The sequence below is a fragment of the Bidens hawaiensis genome, unplaced genomic scaffold (assembly GCF_021521415.1).
Source record: "Bidens hawaiensis isolate Kalapana, Puna unplaced genomic scaffold, B.hawaiensis_p1.1 tig00009425_1, whole genome shotgun sequence".
Classification (NCBI taxonomy): domain Eukaryota; kingdom Viridiplantae; phylum Streptophyta; class Magnoliopsida; order Asterales; family Asteraceae; genus Bidens; species Bidens hawaiensis.
The window spans coordinates 668,449-692,258 of record NW_027491697.1 but is presented as its reverse complement, the minus strand read 5'-3'; the positions used below and the strand labels follow the sequence as shown (position 1 = coordinate 692,258).

Below are 23,810 nucleotides of genomic sequence, written 5' to 3'. Positions count from 1 at the left end.
ACAAAATCAGTGATTAACATAAATACATGAATTCTATACCAAAAAATTAATCGACGGATTTGTTCTCCATCGATACCCTATATATATTTCCCCAACCGTTGCCTTTGATCTATACGTCATTTGATAAACGGAAAATGACTAAAAATGCGCACTTGACCAGTCAAAGTCAACAATTGGTTCATTAGGTTGTGTGTTTTGGAGAGGCTTCTCCATCGTTCCACGTCATTTCCACGCAGGAAATGGACCCACCTCCCCCCCTATACCGACTCGTTAACCAAATGCCATAACCCCTCATGTCACCCTCCATATGCTTCCCCATCATGGTGTACATGGGCAGTAAAGTTCCTAATGCAGCCAACGACACCAAGCCTTAGAATCGGCTCTCCTAAAATTGTCCACCCTAAATCCCGTCCCAAGTTAATAGTCATTATCTGCGACTAGATTTTCAACCTATCAGGTCACACCACATGTTAACATTTTGTCGTATTTAACGAAACCATGTGTTCAACTTCACATCTGTATATAGGAATCGACGGTTTAACCACCATGGTCGCACTGCCTTACCATTTACAGGAATTTTGACTCCTTCATTTAAAGAATATTTTTTTTCTTTTTTTTTTGCTAAATTAAACCCACATTTTGAACATGTAAAATTTTTCTAAGTCTTTCACTTCAAACAAAAAGAATTGTAAAAGAAGTTACAAACTTTGATATTAAACCCTACCACATCCACACACAAATAAAAACATGCAAATTCGCTAAATAGAGTTGATCCAAAGCTAAATCTGGTCTTTAGAAACTCTCATTCCCTTGACATCACACAGGCTTGAAGAAATTAAACTTAACACCATCATGAATGACAACATAAATTCCAGCTGAAATCAAGAGAGCACTTAACATCATTCCAACAATTCCAAGCGTCCAATTTAGCCACCAACTCGGGCTATAGACCTTAGGTTTCTTGATCCTTATCCACATGAAGCATGGATATGCTATTGTTACCGGCAAAGCAATGCCACCAATCAAACCGGCTAGATTGGCTAGAAAAAGGATTGCTACAGCTAGAAAGAAACAGCCGAATCCAAACAACGTTCTCAAGGCCATCCTTTGCCACCATGTGCAGGCCTTTTTGAACTTTCTAACATATATAGACTCCATCTCGTCGAATGCTGGCATCGCATAGATTTGAAATGAGCTTAGAGCGTTGATTATCACAAGTAAACTTGTAAAGGCAAGGACTGATTTCGACACGTCTTGTGAGTGGTACACGAATAGTGCAGTCAACATCCCACTCGGTGGAATCTGTCAAATAACAATGTGAATGAGTTTTGGACAAGTCATTTGTACGTACATATTGTCCCAAAATTTTATTTGATAATTTGTTTGTATTTTCCTTCGTTGTGTATTTAATTAAGCTCACGTTTTATACTAGATCATATAAACAAAATCCCACTACAACAAATTTATCCTATTGCAACGACTTAGTTTTGGGTTATGGCAACGAAATTCACCAGCCAAAGCATGTTAGCGTTGGTTCATACCATTACTAGAGAAAGTGGTAAAGTGGAATGAAATATGCGACCAAAAGAAAGGGTTGCCAAAGTTGCGGTCAGTTAGCTACAAGATAATAAGTAAAAGATAATTCGGTTGTAACTTTGAAAACAAGTTAAAAGATAAAATATAAGTAAGCTAGTAACCCAGTAAATGATCTTGAAGACCAGTTTAAGTTAAGGGTGTAAGTGACCGTTAAAACCGATCCCATACAGTTAGTTGCTTTTAGTAATGTACAAGTAAACTAACGATGCATGTTCTAAGAATAATAGAATGCATCTTGTTACCCGTTTGTCTGTCATATGTAAGAGTATAATACTATAGCGTTATAGAACTTACCAAGTTGCCATATGCCCAATAGCCTCCGATTGCAAGTGGAAACAAACACATTGCTACAAGTGCGTATGAAACTTTGATACCTTTCCACGTTGGTACTCGTGATGGGTGAACTTTACTTGAAGGCATCGTTGCCTGTAATTTATTTACAAGGTAATTAATTATATTCCGTTAAAGTATGAATATTGTTATACATATTTGTATATTATATAGATTATTTTAGTTATATGAATAACTAGCTAGTTAATTATATTTGTAGCTTATACATAAATATTAGTTTCAGCCTTTCACAGATAAAAAAAATGTAAATAAATATTAGTTTAGTGTTAAAATCTGTAAACCGTGGAAACCATCACTAATCTTTTTTGAACAATTTAACATTTTTCACATATTTTATATTATACTTTTCTAGGTAATGTTTTAACGACTTTCTAGCATTCTTTTTGCAATAACTGTACGTACCCTCCTTTTCCTTTTGATCTTTAATACACTTGATTATAAATATTATTATTATTATTATTATTATTATTATTATTATTATTATTATTATTATTATTATATATAATAATATTATTATTGTTGTTGTTGTTGTTAATACTATTGTTACTGTTATTTTTATTATTTTAAGGTAGTTTTATTAATAGTACTGTTATATTATTATAAAAGTTATTGTTAATAAAAATCTTTAAAATTATCTAACATTTTATGAAAACCCCGAGCTAATTATACCATTTAACATTTACAACTGTATTAAATTAGTATATTTTCAATCAACATATAATAAAATAGTGGAAGGGAGCACATTGTTGCATACAAATTTGTGTGTTATGTATTATTGCCGTCTTTTTGTATGTTTGATAAGGGATTGGGTGCATTTTTGTTGAATCTCTTGATGATTGCTAATATACAATTAATATTTATATTATTATTATTATTAATTTTATTTATAATACAAAATATATTAAGAAAGTAATATAAAAATAATAAAAACACATGTCAACACGTGAAGAATGAAAAAAAAACGTTAAATAAGAAGATTGAATATGACAATTGAAATAATGTTTTGAGCTTATTAACCATTAGAAAAAGAATAAAGGAGCCAAGAGGGATTAAACTATAACCCACTTACATGTTTTAAACTCATTATAAAATCTTGAAACAGACACTTTATACTTCTTTAAGATAAAGAAAACATCAAACATTATAACGTAATCATACCTTTATTAGTTTGTTATTTACCATAAACTTTTAAAGATGAAAAACTTTTTTTTAATTAACTCGCGTGTTAGTATTGAGCCCGCCAAATAAGAATGGCCAAGACCTAATTTTTTTTTTCCATATTACATTTTATTCTCAATGTAAGTGTTATTATATTGTAATCTTAAATATAATATTATATTACTGCAAGATAAAACATACTATTAGGTAAAATAAACTACTCCGTATTAGTTTAATATTTTGGAATATTTCTTTTTATATAACATCTTGTAATAATTTAAATTAAGTATTAACTGCCAAATAACCTATAACCCCCTTTGGCATAATTAATAAAACAAAATAAATGAAGATGAGAATAAGTTGTCTACCTGAATCTCCAATACAAGATTATTTCCTCTAAATGCAAACGCAATAATACCAAGGGCATTTAGGACATCGAAAAACCTAGTGGTTCTACTTCCAACACTAACAGGATTATATGAACATTTGGAAGCCTATCTTTAGCCACCGATATAGCCCAAATTGTTGTACAATATCCAAGGGCGCTGAAGGCCCCGACTAGTGAGATGCCGGCAATGGAGTTCAGATTCGGCAGTTGAGCGAGGATTACCACACCGCAAGTGAAAACCAAGTACCATTCGACCACAGTCAGCTTCTCAGGGTTGCAGTTGTGTCCCGCACACACAACTTGGAAGAATATCTTCGATGTTGATGCTCCAATTATTATAGAGGCAATACATGTACCTATTGATAAGTATACGATTGAAAATTTCGCTAGAAATCTCCCTATTCTTACACCTGCACATGACATTATGTGTTTAGTCGTTAGATATATACTCTAAGTAAGGTAAAGTGTTCTTAATGTAAAGATTATACTTTAAGTTCCATGTATTAAAATGGTTGTGTTAATTAAATGTTGTAATACTTTATGTTTCAAGCATCTTCTTTTACTTTTCAAGGAAGCTTAATTAGAAGCGCAAATTCAAATAATAGAAATACTCTTGTGTAGAAGTACAATACTTTATAACCAGATATGATTCGAAAAGTGTACTCTTTTTTGGTAGACAACAAAAATGCTAATCTTATCAACTAAAGAATAGTTATATCATCTCCATTCTCCCTACATTAGTTTGTTTGTGTAGGTGCATATTAGATAAATGTTTGTTATTTTCTTCTTTTATGTTTTTTAAAAGTTTCAATTTCACCCATTAATACTACTACGTAATTTAATTTCTTAAGAAAAACTGAATAAACACTTATAATTGATTTTGTTTTTTCAATATTCTGGTATAAATTTCATTGAAATTAAAGTTTTATTCATAATTGGGACTTGTTTTGTATCATAGACCACATGGAGTGTCTATGCCATACTTTTTATCATGGCAACGACACCCCTGGCAAATATTTAATCATTATTATTGAAACCAATATTGATATTAGCTTTATTGCTTTATGGTTTTTGATAAAATTAAAGCACGATTTTATTGTTTGGGTTACTTCAAACAATTTTAAGTAGCATTTGGTATGTAAGAATGACAAGGGGAATGAATGAGTCATTGCGTGATATGAAAAAAAGTGATTTTTGATTGCAATTGAATCATCTATTACACATGAAATCTCATTTCATTAAAATCATTCATACTCAACCCCCACCCCCCTTTTTAATACATTCTCCATTCACCCTATTTTCTCAACACCACAACCACCTAACAACAATTACCGTTACCATCACAACCACCACCTGACAATCACCGCCATCACCACCACCACCTCTGCCGCCGACACCACCACTTTACCACCGCCACCGCCATCATCGTCGCCGTAACCACCGCAACCATTGTCACCACCGCCACCCACCATCACCCCAATGCTACCACCGCTTGACCACCCTAACGCCCCCCCCCCCCCCCCCAACACACCACCACCACCACCATCACAACCACTGCCCCTGCCGCCTGACCGCCACCACCGTAGCCAGAGCTACCATCACCATCACCACCACCATCACAACCACTGCCCCTGCCGCCTGACCGCCACCACCGCCGCCACCATTTTCATCGCCAGAGCTACCATCACCATCGCCATTGCAATTTTTTTTATTTTGGTAAAAAAATATATTTTGAGGTATGAGTGTTTTTATTAATTCTATTCCATTCCTACAAGTTTTTTGGATACCAAACAACATAAAGTAATAATTTATTTTATTCTCATATGTTAACTAAACAAGACAAAAGAATAGTAATGATTCATTTCAATCCCCTGTCCATTTCATTTATTTTCTCATTCCATTCTCTATATATTCAGTTACCTCCAACCAAACATACTCTTAGTGTAACAAAACTATATCAAGTACCGATATTATAAAAAATTGAACCACAACTGCATAACATCGATACCGATCATAAGTTTAATGCTATGTAATTAAACTACTCTAATTATTTTTGTTTATTTTGCATTTCATGTGGAATTTTTTCTAACAAAGCTAAACAGCTACCGCCGAACATAGATACCGGTACAGGCATTCATTTTTATTATTTTTGGTTTTGATATGATATTTTTTGATATTTTTCAATATATACCGTACAGAAGTGATACTGTAACGTAATGTAACTTATTAACCCGCAATTCTTGTTTGTACGTAACCTTTATAAGATTATGTTGCTACGTACCAATGTAAAATTTATTTTACGTTTTGTGCATATACGGTATTCATGGCGTGATAACGTAGGAGAATCCACCACTAATTGTTATTGTCTCATTAAAAATGGTAAAACAAATATATGGAGTATATGCTTACCAAAGGCCGCCTTAGCAAGTTGCATGTACCTACTATAACGCACCCCTTCTTCAGGTGATTCATGAAGATTCACGAGCAAATATAAAGGGTAGAGTTGCCATATGAAAGCCGATGTTAAGGTTATGATATCCCAAGCCCTGTATAACAATAAACTTTAAGTATATAACGAGATATGTGTACAAGGGTTAGGCAACAAATATAAACAGGTTAAATTAATAATTTTCGAAGACAACAAAATGAGTTTTGACATGTACAACAAAATGAGTTTCGATATGGATAATTGAGTAAATTACCAGCCTAGAATGGTGAAAGCAACAGGAAGAATATGAGCTTGAATCCCAATCCCAGCACAAAGTGTATGAAAAGCAGCATAATAAGCATTCCCATTTCTTGATTCAGTAATAGGCAGCCATGCCTCGGTTGGGTCCAACTTGGTGAGATGAAGAGCTGTTTTGGAAAAACTGGCCAAAGGTGTCAAAAACTTTGGTGTTATATTTCTTGACTTGATATTTGTAGTCGTGGGTGTCCTAGCCCCACTAGGGGGTACGCTCGTCATCAGTCTGTCAGGTGAACCATTGCACGGGGTGGTAGAAAACATTATCTCGTGCCTGGTTTTTGGTTTTGTGGTCGCAGGGTGATCTGGTGATAGAGATAAAGGTGGGGAGTCATGATGTTGTGAAGAGGGAGCAGAGGTTATCGCGTTTGATGCAACTTAATCGGTCATATTGCCAATATAATTCGTAGTCACTTGGATGTGTGAATAGCGAATTATAGAGAGGTGGATTTATATAACATTTGGGTACGTAATGTGTGAATGATAGACCATAAATGCATGGCAATAGAAAACTTGTGCATGGCAATGTAATATAATTTATATAATGTCATTTGTAAATCCACCAATCCGATAACATGAGTTAGCTAGTTTGATTTATCTCTATCTTAAGTTATATTCTACGAACTGTCTCATGTCCCACGTTGCCTATTTATTTGAATTGTTTCGACTAACAATAATTCATAGGAATCTCGTATAAACTATGAGCATAAGTAAATGTGCCGGATATTAATGAACATGAGCGGTTCACTCTTCGAGCACTAAAAAGCAACATTTGAAATTGTGCATTTTCTGGAAAAGAAAAGCTAACTGGATTATTAAAACGGTCACACGCATACAAACATGGTGATTTCATAAAACAAAAAGTATATACATGTTAATAAAACAAAAAAGTGGAAGATACGCTGAGGATGTTAGTGGATGTTCATGATTCCAAAGAACATAAAGAATGAATATGCTAATTAAACAATAATTCAATTAATGCAACAACAGTTGATGAAGTGACGTCGCCGGTTCGAGTGTAAAGAACTAATTACAACAAATGAGGAAACAAAATAATCTAGTACGACCTTGCAAGATGGACGGCCATGGAATCAGGACAATCTTGGATAGAAGAAGACGAGGCTTTTGTTTGAGCAATGGCTAGTAAGAGCATCTATAGTTTGATATTCACCTGCTATATGAGTGACCAGTAAAGAGCCCTCTTGAACCTTTTTTCGGTATGAAGTGGAAATCCAATGGAAGATGCTTCATTCTAAAATGAAAAACAGGGTTAGTCGAATCATAAGTGGCACTTAAGTAAACTGTCACGATAGACTGTCGACGTGAAACTAGACTAATAACCAAGTTCATGCACTAATGTTATTAGCCATTTTATTTCAGTGGTGGTGAATGCAACCGTTCAAAACTCGGCTTCGGTAAAAGAATGAGCTAAGGTGGGTTGGAATTTGGAGCTCATAGATATCGGGTTAGAGCGAGAGCCAAGATAAGCAGTAGATGCTTTGATTGCTTAATCAAAATCAGTGAGCAGTGGCCCTAAGAATTCATGTGACCCGGCCGAGCCGAAAAAAAAATTGCTTCTTAAGCCTCAATGAACTAAATAATGTAAACTAATTTTTTTAAGCGAAGATTGAAGTTATAACAATAAACATAACAATTAGCAAAATCATGGTATTAGAATAAGTTTATTACGACATTTGTGCCTCCGAAAAAAATGTGTCCTGACCGAACGCCCATATTGCCACTCCCTGCTAGTGAGCACGTCGAGCTATAACGGGGCGGTATGTGTGAAAAGTAACATGTGATGAATAGTACAATGTAGATAGCTTAGTAATTGTTTAAGGTCAGCCTAGACTTGTTTAGTTGGTTAACTCATGAACTGTGAAACATTGTTTAACGAAAATTATAAAAAAAAATAAAGGAAAAAAAACGAAACCCTAACTTCAGCCTTGCCATTTGAAATGACAAGAGTAAATAGTATGGTCAAAAAGGTGAAATGAGCCGTCATATATGTCAATTCTGATCGCCATTCATTATTGTCATTTAAAATGGCAAAAGTGAATAAATTTGTCATATCATTGTTCACTATTCCCATTTAAAATGACGGAAGTCTGTAAAAACTATAGGGCATGCTAGTTCTTGTTGTGGGATTTGCCAGTCAAACTAGCGGAAGAGGTGTCGGTGGATTCCGCCATTTGAAATGACATAACACAAGATAAATGTCCTACTTCCGTCATTTAAATTGGCGGAACACCCGATTATAACCCTCCAACTCAGCCGACAAACACTGACTTGTTGTGCTATCATTCTAGCATCCGTCATTTCAAATGACGGATCACCTAGAAACCTTAAAAAAATTATCTCCTAGAAACCATTTCAATCCATTCATTTATGCAATTATTAAAATCATTTCATTGAAAATGCCCACATCCAGGTGGGTTAAGGAAATATATTGTTTAGCTCTTACAAAGGTACGGTATTCAGTTGAAGATAGTAAATATTGTGGGTAGAAATTTCAAGAATCCTGACAGACAGAATTCTCAGGAGAATCCTAGCAGTGCATCAGAATCACGGGCATACAAGATCCTCAGTAAGTAACGTTATTAACTATCATTATTCTTTCACCCATGACTTGGTCTTGCATACAATGGTCAGCAATTAATGCCCAGCTGAATACTTGGTCAAACATTGAAGATTATGGATGTTGGAGGCAGTTACAAGCGGTAAATGATGGAGATATGCAAATATGTAACCGCCTCTAGGATTCTCGCCAAGGCAATTAATGTTTATTATTGTTAGTTAATATTAAGTTATCCTTAATGTAACTATATATATAAGCTGCTTAGATCACATAAGACACATTACACACACCATACTACACGCTCTTGTACCCCTAGCAGCGATCGTACACTTCCAACCGTTGTAATCATCGTTTTTATTAATATAATTGAGACAGCGAGATAGTTTTCTCCTCCCAAGGTTTTTTGTCGGAGATCCTCTAAGGATCAAGGGGTTTTCCTCGTTAAATCGTTGTGTCACATGAAATATTTACTTATTAATTCGTCTATAATGTCAAGCATCATACCTTACAATCAAAGTTTGATTACTTGATTATCCTCGGATAATTTTTGACCAAAACAATAAACATGTAGCATTTCTAGTATAGAAATTCAAAATGCAAAATCAACTGACAGCTTTTATGTAGATGCACAATTTTTATTATAAAAATCAGTGTTGTCAAGGAAAGGGTTTATCATCTAATCTGTAAACTCGTGCTTTCTTGTCCATAGCGCTATACGACCGCATGATTTTAGTTTAGTTGTGAAACGTAAGTGGCATTTTTTATGTACAAGACTGCTACTCATGAATATTTGTATATTAGTCCTTTATTACTCAATTATATCTCCCCAAACATCTTCTTTTAGGGGTGTTCAAGTTGAGATATCCAAACATTTTGTATAGTTGGTTTAGTATGTAGATCATATATGATATAAGAAATTTTAGATTTGGATTCCGATATTAAAAATATCTAATTATCTGACTATGTATAGTTTTGTAAATATACCATTCCAATCTAATTAATTTTCCAATCTAGCGCTTCATAAACAGAAATAACATTCCAATATGTCACTCCAACATTCTAGTCCTTTGTAAATGGAGACAGAAACAATAGTTTACAAAACAAATTAAAATTAAAAATAAAAATAAAACAGTTTTTAGAATAATAATATTCGTATCAAGTGTTCTGAAGGTGCACAAAATACCCGGTTCGGGACCTAACCTAATATACCTGACCTGGAACCGACTCCTACCCGTACCCGATCCGCGGGTACAACCTGTTATAGGATTTCTCTCCGGACAAGTACCCGGAACCGGAAATACCCAGTCAATATACCCTACCCTGCCGGCCTACCCTACCCGAAACCCGGAAAACCCAGTCAAATACCCGACTATACCTGGAACCAGTTACTACCCGACCCGGTTGACTTTTGTTGACCATAGCCTCCGGTTTCTGAAAATATCCAGTTTGTGCACATCTAAAGTGTTCCATCAATGATAACGGTGGCTTTTCTCAGGCTGAGTCCATCAAGCCTATGATATAATAGAAAAAATATGTATTAAAAATAGGTACGTAAAAGAACTAATGTTCTCGATTTTGATTAAAGTATGTTCAATCAAAACTAAGCGCACAGCCAATTGGTTACTTCTTAAACGCATAGTTCATAAATATAATACTTAGAATTTTCAGGTTTTCGGACTGTCCAAAACTTTTTGAAATCCTATTCAAATATGGAACTTGGATATCCATTTTTTTATTATTCTTTTGGATTAAAATTTTGGGTTTTTCATTGGATGTATACTAGGGGTGTGCAAGAAACTGAAAAACAGTTTCAAAACTGAAAAAACCGAAAAACCCTAACCGAAAAACCGAACCAAAACAAAAATCGGCGGGTGGTTTTAAGATTTTGTAAAAACCGTACTAGTGGTTTGGTTTTGGTACTTTTGCATGTAATAAAAACTGAAAAAAACCCTAACTAAACCGAATTTCTAGATGTTTATTTTTTTTATTTATTATTTTAAGAAGTTTATAGATATTAATAAATATGTAACCCAAATACTTTTGGCGAAATGTATAATAGTCTATTAGTTAACAATTAATAAAACTATTTATACCTATAAATTCATTATTTTCAGCCAACCATCTTTTCGACCTAAAATTTTCAAGCTCAAATGACAAACACCGAAAAAACCGAAACCCAATGGTTTCAAAATCCAAAAACAAGTTTTGGTTTTATCTCAAAGCCGCACCGAACCGCACCACGCACACTATGTAATGTATACCAATTTTATAATCCTCACTAATATTTTACTATCATGTTAAAGTTCTATTCAGATTAATGTTTGGAAAGTACGTATAACAATAAAGTGATCATTCATAATGCATTCTTAGTAAAATAAAAATATATATTTTAAAATTGTTATTTTAAAGTTTGGTATATGAAATTAAAGACATTTAATTAGAGGGGGAAATGTACCTGAAATTCTTCAAAAGTCGAATGCTCAGTTTTATACGTTGGTTTTAGATTCTAAAAGAGTAAAAGGCTTGCATTAACCCTAGGAACTTGAAGAATCAAACTTCAGTTTAAATGTTTAATCGAGTATCAGTTTTGTTAAGCTAATTATTTTCTTACATCCCAGATCTATTTAGTTTTCTATAACTATATATTATCACATAACTATTAATGTAACATTGATGAAACAAGATGTTTATAATTCAGTTTTGAAAATAAAAATAAAACCCTGAGAGCAAACGCGCGTGACTCAATTTAAAGAAACTGAGGGTTCAACCTCAGCCAAAGTTTCCAAATGGAACAATCCAAAAGGCACATGTAATTCAGTTTAATAAAAAGCACCTGAGCATACATATGTTATAAAGTTAGAAATAAAAAAGATTATATTTGATAATTTCACATAAAATCAAACAACTTTTCAAGAAAATATACCACATGTGATTGGTAATGTACTAATGTTTATTAAACCAATAAAGGAACATGTGAATTAACAATCAAGAAGTCGCGACAAATATTAATTATGCATTATTGTGATATTATCTGTTTCATAGATAAGAAATAAAAATATATCTATCGTCTGTAAATTTGTTTGCTTATACGATAGAATTTAAACATATTTTTAAGTTAATTAAAGAAACACATGTTTATTATACTCATCACTTTTAACACAAGGCTGGTAGAGGCCTAGAGGGACGGGAGCTTTTATAGAGGAAAGAGGTAAAGATTAGTCGTTATAACTTATAAGACTGAGCTTCTTTACTATGTTTTAAATAAATATGTGGATTTCGATATCAAGTGAAAAGCGAAAACTCGGAAAATACTCTTGCAAATCCAAAACCCAGATATGTGCGAAAATTACAAGCTAATTTGCTTTATTAGAGAACTACAAGAATACAAGATAACGGTCAAGTGCGAAAACTACAAAGGAGTTTTCGCATATGAAGCAGTTCTCGCAAGGATGAAGTTTTCGCACATACAATTTTAGTATATCTTTTAATATATGAAAGGCCACCAAGGGTGCACACCTTGATGGTGTGGGACTCAAATGTATGTATGTATGTGTATATGTATTATCTTGTAATTTTCCAGTTAGTGTCAAAGCATTCGATTAGATCGTCTTACATATAATTCTAGTTATTTAATGTTTCACACACACATCCATTTTAATAATGTATCAAGTGAAATATGTTTATAAAGGATTAATTGGACTTTACAATTGGTATCATTGCGGGTAATTGCTCTTGATCAATGGATTTACATTCCTTAATCATCCGTTTGAGACGTTAAACAAACGATTTGGTGAAAAAAAGTTGATTATTTTATGAAGAATTTGAGAAGAACAAGAGGTTTTGGTCTATGTTAGTCAAAGTCAACTTCAAACAAAAAGTCAAATTATCATATTGAAGTTCAAATGGTGTTGATTGTTGATTATTTGGATCAGACTTTATGAAATAAGCATCCATGTTCAACGCAGGTACTTAAAACAAATTTTGCGCATCCTCTTAGACGAACATGTCTATCTCCAAAAGTATAACAACCGAAATACCATGTGTAATGCAAGAGATGGCTCTCACACCCATGATAACACCCGGCTTATTGGTGTTCTTGGTTTTATTGCGAACAAAAAAATATACAAGCAAGAATGTGGAACATAATTGGAGAGTTCTCTTTAACCTCAGATTGCACATTAATTCCGTAATATATTGAGAATTTAATTGCAATAAAAGTATTGATCAAAGTGATCAAACAAAACTATCATATTCATTCACGAGTTCATTTGTAACGATTAAGTATTAACACATCAATAGACACCGCGCCTGTGGAGAACAGACTAGAACCGATTGCGAGAGGTTGGGCTGGCGCACCATCTATGAACGAGATGAGTGCGCAGTGTACTACTCGAGATCGCCTAGGCTGAGTGTCACACACTTGGATTAGTCAAGCCTCCGCCCTCCATTTCCTTGCTAAACGCCATTTGTCCACACCTCGGCATGTCAGTCTGTGTCATCTGTGCTAGTCATGCCAAGACCCGCTTGTTCATGTGCCTAAGCCTGTCTCACTCGTATGCACCACTTCTGACACCTCGGACTGTGCCACATATATATATATATATATATATATATATATATATATATATATATATATATATCTCACGCCAAGAGAACCCTGGGTATGCGAAATGTAAAGTGTGCGTGCAAGCGTCACATCATGCCCATATCCCACATGTCACGTATGCACTTTCGCGAGTTGGGGTGCTTTGAAGCCCTTAGAGTCTCAACTTGTGTGTCCACTTAAGGAAAACAATATACAAGGCCGAGCATCACACACTTGGATCAGTTACGCCTCCGCGACTTCGCCCTCCAATTTCAAGGCATACGTCTGCCATTTGTCCACACCTCGGCATGCCAGTCTATGTCATATGTTCTCGTCTCGATTGTCCACCCTCCAATTCCAAGACCCACTTGTTTGTGTGCCTACGTCTGTCTCGCCCATATAGACCACTTTTGGAACGACTCCACAAATATCTATACCATGCCAATAGAACCCCGGTTATGCGAAGTGTAAAGTGAGCGTACAATGCTAAATTGTGCCCCCACATATCGTGTGTGCATTTTCACGAGTTAAGGTGCCTCTAAGCCTTTAGAGTCACAACTTGTGTCTCCACTTAAGAAAAATTTAAAATGTGTGCTCCTCCATATAAACCACTTGAAGTTTTGTACGTCCACCTATGTGGAACAAGTGACAAAACTTGAAACATTTCTTTCAAGTTTATCACATCTTTGGTTGTTCCCCAACACATCTTCTAGCATCGATTCTCATTCAACTTTGCTTCAATTGAACGTGGTTTAGTTGGTTACGATCTCTCAAATATTAAAACAAAAGCCCATAAGTAGTTATAAAACTCATTTGTCGATACAACTGTTAATGTCCAAAGTTAATGATAACTCATTTTCACTAAGAGTTTTTCCAACATATAACAGTTCACAATAAAAAATTCTTTGGGTTGTCTTTGAGAATCCCTTAAAATTTTGGGCTCGGGAGGAACATAAATAAAGTAGGTCTCTGAAATCACGTTTTTAATTATGTGATAAGTAATTTAAGAATTTTACCAATTGGGTTTCATTTTCAAATCACAATAAGTATCAATGCCAATAATAATAATAATAATAATAATAATAATAATAATAATAAGGAAAATTGGATTTTAATAATCCCAACTTAATACAGTTGGCCGATAATAATCCCAACTTTGAAAATAGCTGTCACTGATCCCAACTTTCACACTATTTGTATTCATTGGACCTTTGTTAAAAAAAACTTAACGACGTTAAATTTTTTCCAAATTTCAAACTGATATTTTAGGGCTTTTGATCGGAATGAGGATACGAGTCGATTGATGTAAAACTTACCATCAAATGGTGGTCCAAACGACTAAAGGATACTTCAATTCCGATGTTTAAACTTTTAATTAACAAAAATTAAACTGTTTAAAGCGTTATTTCGAGTTAAGTTTTACATCGGCCGATTCATATTCTCATTTTGATCAAAAGCCCTAAAATATCAATTTAGAATTTGAAAAAAACTTAACGTCGTTAAATTTTTTTTAACAGAGGTCCAATGAAAACAAATAGTGTGAAAGTTGGGACCAGTGATAACTATTTTTAAAGTTGGGATTATTATCGGCCAACTCCACTAAGTTGGGATTATTAAAATCCAATTTTCCTAATAATAATAAGTTACTAAAATAGCACATACAAAACACAATGAAAAGTTTTTTTTTCCTAAAGAGATAATAACAGTAGAAAAGTTTTTTTCTATAAAAATAATCACACTAAATGGCAAATGAATCCATGACCTTTGCTTTTATAGACTGCTGCTTCATTTGGGAGAAAATAATCATACATATGCCGGTCATTAGAAGGAAGAACCATCATAAAAAGATTCGTCGTGTATCATCTGTAGAGCAATTCTTCCGATTGCTCCAAGAAGTCATTTTGTAGACTTATATTTCAAAACAAAATTATATATAAAAAATATATATAATTTATTTTAATGATTCTGGGCCTATCGGGAAAACGGACATGTGTCCGTCACCCTCCTCGCCTTCCCTTTGGGCCGACTCTGACTATACTCATACACATGGCTTGAACTTCGGGTGTTACAATATTATGTTTGTGACATATACGTTATTGATCCAAGTTTTTGATGAAAATCGCCATGGCGTCACTTATTCGTGACACATCACCAGTGATCTTTAGGTAATATATATCAATGGTCAACATTTCGGTAATATTGTGGGTGATCTTTAGGTTGTTTGATGGTTCAAGGTTTAGATGTTAAAGATTCGGTTTTTCTAGATTGTAGAAGGGTTTAAAATTAGACATCATAACATTCCCTATGAGTTTGTAAGTATGTTTGAGTAAGTTAAACTAGATTAACTAGTATGATCTATATACCAACAATTCTTTTTGTGTGGGTCGGAACTTACCCGACAAGGAATTTCGCAACCTTAGGATTGTTAAAGTTACGACCGTCGTTCATCGGGGCTTTAGTCGCCGGCTCCCCTGTCATTAGGTCACCAACTTCCTTGACCTTCCAACACTGGGCAGGCGTCAGCCCCCATACATGGTCTTACGACTTTGCGGAGACCCATATATTGAACGTGTTTGTGCAAGCAAGTGAAATAAACAACTTAAATTTATTTGATACAAGAGATTGTCAACAAACAAATATTGTTGTCCAACTACAACCTCAAAACAAATACATACATACAAATGTCGTTACTAACTAATGGTTGAAAGTGCAATTAACCATTACAAATTCTCATTTCACTTACTCTGGTTGAAAGAAATTTAACTTGACATCATTGTCTATAACGACATAAACCCCAGCTGCAATCAGTAGCCCACTTAAGACCATCCCAATAATCCCAAGCCCCCAATTTAGCCACCATATGGGGCTATAGGCCCTTGGTTTCTTGACCTTTAACCACATGAAGCATGGATACGCTAATGTGACGGGCAAAGCAACCCCTCCGATTAAACCAGCAAGGCTAGCTAGAAATGGAATCGCAACCGCCACAAAGAAACAAATAAATCCAAATAATGCTCTTATGATTACCCTTAGCCACCATGGACATGGCTTTTTAAACCTCATCACATATATGGACTCTAACTCGTCGAATATCGGCATTCCATATATCTGGAATGAGCTAAGACCGTTGATGATAACAAGCATGCTTGTCAATGCTAAGACTGATTTCGCCACGTTTTGTGAGTGATATGCAAATAGTGCAGTTAACATCCCCCCACTAGGCGGAATCTGTAGGAAAAGAAAAACAATAATTTATCGTGTCATGGAAATTATTTTTTCACTAGTTGCACAAGACCATCGAGCACTTGGGAATTCTAAGCCGTCCATAATTGTGGTTCACCCTCGTACATGTGTTTTTATTTTAATTTATATTTTTAGTAACTAGACAAGTGCCCGTGCAGTGGCGGGCTTACCTATTGCCGAGCCGTAGCCTCCGCTTCGGCTCAAATTTTTACGGGTAGTGTAAAAAAAAATTTAGTCGATTTTCGTGTTTCGTTTCGGCAGAAAAAAAATAACGTCCCGGCTAAGATTTTAAGCCCAACTAATATATGTTTTAAACCCAATAAAAAGATAAAGCCCAAACAAACAAAACCCATTAACCCAACCCAACCAACCCATTAACCCACCTTTCACAACCTAAAAAAAAAGCATACGCAGTCTTCCTTCCACCTCCCCTGCAGCAGCGCAGCAGAGCCAGTCACCAAATTGACAGGAACAAAGTCGACGTGTAGATCCTTCTCGTAGAGAGCAGCCAAAGCACGAAAGGTAGCCGGTGAACCGACGGTCCCGTGCAATTTAAGAGCCATTGCAGTCTTGCAGAGCACTTGAAATAAGTGATGGTAAAGGTATGATGAAAAGGAGACTAATTATGCAGATAACTAGATGAGGCTAAGTTTGATATTTTATATTTAAGGCTATTTTTGTGGGGTTGTCGGTGTTGATGGTTTATGTTAGATTGTTAGAATAATTATATTTAATATGGCATGTGGAATTGAATAGGTTTGGTTTTTGTTTAGGTTTTTGTTAGGTTATTGATTATTGGTTATTGGTTATTGATTATTGTTATTGGCTATTGAATATTGATTATTGATATTAGGTTTTTGTTTCAAATTTTGTTTAGGAACTTTGAATCTTTGAAGATGAGTAAACAAGCTCTTATTAGCAACCTTTTTAAACGTCAAAGAAAAGAAAACCATGACATTGGTTTATCTTCACCAAGTTTAAATATTCCAACTTCATGTTCAAATAAGGTTGATGATTTGCAAGAAAATGAAGATATCTGTCCAAGTTCAAGTCCTTCAATACGTTCAAAAATCAATTTAGATGATCTTCCTTCGGATCCCGCCGATAGACCACCTATTATTAGTTATCATCCTAATCAAATAGATGACGTAAGAACATATATTGTTAAAAAAGTTTTTCAACCACGAGGTCATAACTTTAAATGGTCAAATTATTCTAGTGGCCGGAGACGTTTTAATGTCAAATGGTTTGATAAATATGATTGGTTGGAGTATTGCACTAAACAAGAAAAAGCGTATTGTTTATATTGTTACTTGTTTAATGGAAGTGTTGGTAATCAAGGTGGAAGAGAGGTTTTTTGTTAGTGGAGGCTTTACTAGCTTTAAATTTATTTGTTGTCATGTTCTTTATATTTGTTTCGTTAACATTGTATTAAATATGGAAAAAAAAAATTTTGAGCGCTCCGGCTCGGTTTCGAGTCTAGATCCGCCACTGTGCCCGTGCGATGCGGCAGGAAACAAAAATCCTAGTAATCTTGTAACAATTACGAATGTTCAAGGTTCGTTTGAAACCTTGAAAACGTTTAAACCCATCACCACTTTTGATTAGCTGGTTTCTGAATGTTCAAACCATAGCAAACAATTCGGCTTACGGTTTATACCAAAAATAGGCCATAAAAAAGGACCGTGTTGTAAACTTATTATTGAAGCTCAATGCGTGAAACCAAACCATTTATAACGATTCAGCTTAAATTTTCGACGGTTCAATTTTGGTTTTCAATGACAAAAAATCAAATTAACGGTTTGGCTCACGGTTCAACTTAGAAACCGTTAAACCGGATTGTGAACGCCCATACATAACATATTTTTTTTAATTGTAAAAAACTATAGCAATATCATACCCAAATTAAAAACAATAAAATGCTCATTTTTATAGTGCAATTTTAAAAAAATATATATTAACTAATGAAAAAGTTACGACTGTCAGAAAATCATTGGTGGGAAGTTGGTTACAATTTAAATCAAAAGAAATACATGGGTAAATAGGAAGGTTCAAAGTTTTAACAATTCTTTTAATTTACAAAAATTGAGTAAAGTTGAGGGGGCGATGTAATTATTTCTACGCATATTTTCTAAATTGATAAGCTTGTAATATCTTACATTGCTATAGAATGTATACCATGTGACTTACAAGTTGAAAATTACTTAAAAGATAGATGCTTAATTTGTCATGTCTCATATATTATATATAATATAGAATATTTGTATAACTGGAAAACTTACAAGACCTTTTTTTGATATTTTTAAAAAATAGACACATGAAATAAAGCTTGTAACTAATGTATCTTACCATTTGACCGTATGCCCAATAGCCTCCAATTGCAAGTGGGAACAAACACATTGCAATGAGTGTGTATGAAACTTTGACACCCTCCCACATTGGCACCGTTGATGGATGCTTTTCACTAGATGGCATAGTAGCCTGAAAGGTAGTATAAATCATATTATTAAAATTGCTTAAAACATGAATTTTTACATAGAAAATTATCACATGTATAATTTATGTTGACAAACATAATCATTCAAATAATTTCAAATAATGGCTTTTAAAAAAAAGTTGAAAAACTTAAAAATTATCTATTTGTGTGCTATACCATCTCTGTTATATATTAAATTTAACAATTCTGGGGATAAATTTAAAAAAGATAGTTGATAATACATATGTCAAAGAATTGTAAGAGTTTAAAAGGTTTTAAATATACAGAAGTATTTATAAAGAAAACTAGATTTTAATAGTCAAACTATATATGAGCCAATCATCAATGATTTTCACTCGGTTTACTCTTCATTTTTACTCGATATAGTTTTTATTTCTCCATTTCAGTTATAATTATTTTGAGTGAAATCGAGTGAATATATATTAAGAATCAATAATAATTGTGCTATTGAGATTGCAACAAAACTAATATATAGTTAAGAGTTCTATCTGTCAAACTATTAGTATAGATCATTATCATCGGTCAAAGCTCATAATTTGATTTGTTTAATACATTATTATACATGATATAAAAGTTTTAATAGTTTATTTGTTAATCAACCAAAGTTTTTTTGACTTGTACATATCAAAACTGTTACACCTAATGCTTATTTATTTTTAATTAACACGTTTTGAATGTTATAATATTGAGCTCGCCAAATTAGAACGGTCAAAGCCACCATTCATAGTTGCAAACTACGAAAAATTGATGCGCATTTGTTTACCATTTTGCCCTTGAAAGTTGTGACGATCATTTATTATCGTATTCATTAAGTACGTTTATACTTTAAGTTATACATCATTATAAATTTATAGTTTGCAATACGTGGATAAAAGAACTGTTTATAAGAAACGTGAACTATTAAAGTACTGTGGAGGAATATTTATGTGACCTAACCTTTGAAAATAAAAATATAAAAAAATAATTTGAGCAATTAACATATTTGGTAAAATATAAAAGAAAAGGTTATTTACCTGAATTTCCAAAATAAGATTGTGTCCTCTAAACGCAAAAGCAATAATGCCTAGAGCGTTTAGGACATCAAACACTTTTGAGACATCACTTCCGACCCTAACTGGATTATATGAAACATTTGGTAGCCTGCCTTCAGACACTGAGATTATCCAGATCATCGTACAATATCCAAGGGCCGTAATCGCCCCAACAAGTGAAACCCCGGCTATCGAATTTAGATTGGGTAGTTGAGATAAAAGCACCGCGCCACAAGTGAAGACCAAGTACCATTCAACAGTCGTGAGCGTCTCTGCTTTGCATTCGTTGGCGGCACACACCACTTGGAAGAATATTTTCGACGTTGACCCACCGATAATGATCAAAGCGACACATGTGCCTGCTGACAAGTAGATGATAGGAAATAGGGCTAACAATTTCCCTAACCTTTCACCTATGAAACATTTTTGGATCATTATAAGTTTGAGTCCAAAAATAATTGTATTGATTAACTAATTATTCTAATAAGTACACACAATAACATTTTCAAATAAATTGCTTACCAAAAGCTGCATTTGCCAGTTGCATGTATCTACTGTATCGCATCCCAGTTTCTGTTGATTCATGAAGATTTACGAGCAAATACAAAGTGTAAAGCTGCCATATGAAAGCCAAAGTCAACGCTATGACTCCCCAAGACCTGTAACAATAACAAATAATTAAAATGTTGCATATATAAATTAAAATAAAGGCCATGTAATTGTTAGTTGTTTTATTTTATTTTTTTAAATATTGTTTGCGGGAAGTAATTTATTATGATGTACGTTCGTTAATAAATATTTACAAAAATGTTTTGGTTAATTTATTTTGTACTTTTTAACCTGCATGTTTGGGATTTTTAATTCAAGTAATTCATATTATCTATTTTTTACTTTATTATAGTTTATTATTACTTTTGATTCTTTATTCAATCAATCCAATATTGTTTTTCAATCAACTCATTTAATTAATCAATTCTTTACTTTTTTGCCAGCTTATTATAATTATTTTATTAACTATAAGAAAGAGACCCAAAAGAATATTAGTAACATTATTCGAAACTGAATATATATTAAGAAGCACACAGAATTATTTATATGTTGTTAACAAATCAAATCGATATACATACAACATATATCTTATATTTTATGGGATGGTGATTATTATTGTTATTATTGGGTAATATTTTTCATACACCCTCGAGAGGGAAAAAAAACAAAGAAAATTTGTCATCGTACACAAACAAGGATGTATGATTCTTAAAGATGGTGTATGAAACCACAATCCCCTTATTGAAACATGAAATTATACAGGTATGGTAAACCTGTATATTAATTGGTTCATAAAGTTCAAAATTATTTTCTCAAAGCTTGTTTTTAACTTAATCACAACTTATTTTTCTTATTTAATTTTTTCAAATATTGTTTGAGATTATTTTTTTTTAAATATTTTACATGGATTTGTTGAAGTAAAACTGAGAAATAAAAAGAATTTCCATGAGTTGGTTCAAGAAAAAAATAGATATAATAGGTTGATGGAAGAAAAGTAAAAAGTATATATAAAATAGGTTGGTCGAATAAAAAATAGGAAACAAGTATAAAAGTCAGAAAATATAAATAACTGAAACTACCCCTTTTTGCTGAACTTGAATACCACTTAGTACTTAAGTATTTGTTAAATATTATTTAAACCACCCCTTTTAGTAAATAAGTTTTTCAAGTATACAATTTTAGATGAAACTCCTATATCGGGTTAACTATGAAGTTAAAATCACTGCTGTTCAAAAAAACGAAAATAATAATATCAATTCCACTTGGTGAGGTTAGGGTACTGTTAAGTAAAAGGTCAAGGCTCAATTGCACTAATAATGCAACACATTTAGTTATTAAAAAAAAAAAAAGATGGTCAAAGATTTTGAAACTAATTTTTTTTTCATGCATGCGCTGTCTTGCGTGTAGGTTTGCTCATGCTCAAGAGGAATTGTACCTAAACTACTCCAAAATTCGTATAATTGAATTGATTGAATAGATGATGTCTTCAATAAAACAATTGAAACAAAATAACAACATAATGTTTGGTATGCTTATTTTTAATCATGATATTCCTTAATAATTTGGTAGTTTTTTAATGACTATTAAGAGACTATCTCTTTATGGTTTATAACATTTTAATGATTATGACGTAGTCCCAAGTCTAAAAGGTTAATAGGTAATTATTAATTAGAGGTAGTCTCTTAGCTATTCAGACTTAGGGGTTGTTTATTTATATCTGAATGGTTCTGATTTATTCAGACTTCAGACTGTTTGGTTCCAAACTTATTGTTGTTGTTGAATGAGACAGAGGTTTATTCATATATAAGTCATTCAGATCTGAATGAACCAAACAACCCCTTAAAGTTACTTGTTAACTGTTAAAAGTTAGCCTCTTAATGACCATTAAGATTTAAGAGGCTGCCAATTAGCCTCTAAACCTAATTCAAGTTATTTTCAACTTAGTTTGGTGAACTTGCCATCAATATGTATGTGCTAGGGTTTTAGGGTGGAGGCCGGATAAAAGAACTCTACAAAACTTTTTAAAAATATATATAATTAAAAAAAATTGAGTTATATACCAGCCAAGAATGGTGAAAGCAACAGGAAGAACAAGTGCTTGAATCCCGATCCCAGAACAAAGTGTATGAAAAGCTGCATAATAAGCATTTCCATTTCTTGACTCAGTGATAGGCAACCATGCATCAGTTGGGTCCAATTTGGTGAGATGAAGAGCCTTTCTTAAAGGACTTCCCAATGGTGTCAAAAATCTTGGTGTCAAATTCCTAGACCTAATATACGCCATGGGTGTTCTAGCCCCACTTGGTGGCATGGTCACCGGTCAGTCTGGTGTCCCCATAAACGGTGTGTGCATCTGGGACGGAGGAGCCGAGACCGCTGGTGGGGTGTGTGAAAACGTGATCTTGTGGCCGGTTTTTGGTTTGGTGGTTGATGAGGCGGCTTGTGGGTGTTCAGGTGAATGGAGGAGTGGTGATCGAGATAAGGATGGGGAGTGGAGTTGTGAGGAAAGAGCCGAAGATGGCGGAGAGTGGACCGATGATGGAGTTATCGGGTTGGAGTGAACACGATCGGTTCTGTCCCTCATGTTGGTTTGAGTTCAAGTTGAATCAAGCAGTTAATTGTTCCTTTTGATCACTTGAGTTATCATGTTTAGGGGAGATTATTAATGTATATACAGGGAATAGATGGCAGGCGTGGTCAAAACAGGAATACAACTTACATTTGAAATATAAAATTTGTTAGTGTGTGCCTGCTGACCAAAGTTAGCAGTCAGAAACTATGCTTATAATTTTTAATATTATATATGCACACACACGAGTGTTTGAAGTGTTGAAGGTTACATATATATATTTATAATTCACTCATGGATAGCATGTCATTTCTCTTTTCAATTAAGGCATTTCAAGTATACGAAAAATATGTAATCGAATAAGACACAAAGTTTAGCAAGAAACAAGAATGTGATTTATGTGAAAAATGAAGTTGTAATTTGTATGTTAAAACAAACCAAATGATTCCTTTTACATAAAGGAGTGGACCGTCATAACGTTCCGGTTGATAGTTGACACTTGGTGGTTATAACTTCGACAGT

The 23,810-nt window shown here is 33.7% G+C and overlaps 2 pseudogenes across 2 annotated transcripts; both read right to left on the bottom strand.

Annotated features, from left to right (window-relative positions):
- Positions 1-619: 619 nt before the first annotated feature.
- LOC143532248 (lysine histidine transporter-like 8) lies at positions 620-4,965 on the bottom strand (annotated as a pseudogene). The gene is made up of 5 exons (XR_013135140.1): positions 4,847-4,965; positions 4,477-4,499; positions 3,474-3,903; positions 1,891-2,022; positions 620-1,302 (listed from the first exon to the last, which is right to left on the bottom strand). The product of XR_013135140.1 is annotated as a lysine histidine transporter-like 8 (transcript).
- Positions 4,966-16,035: 11,070 nt separating this feature from the next.
- Positions 16,036-23,500, bottom strand: LOC143532266 (lysine histidine transporter-like 8; annotated as a pseudogene). Its single transcript, XR_013135148.1, has 5 exons — positions 22,780-23,500; positions 20,693-20,829; positions 20,153-20,583; positions 18,992-19,123; positions 16,036-16,627 (listed from the first exon to the last, which is right to left on the bottom strand). The product of XR_013135148.1 is annotated as a lysine histidine transporter-like 8 (transcript).
- Positions 23,501-23,810: the final 310 nt, after the last annotated feature.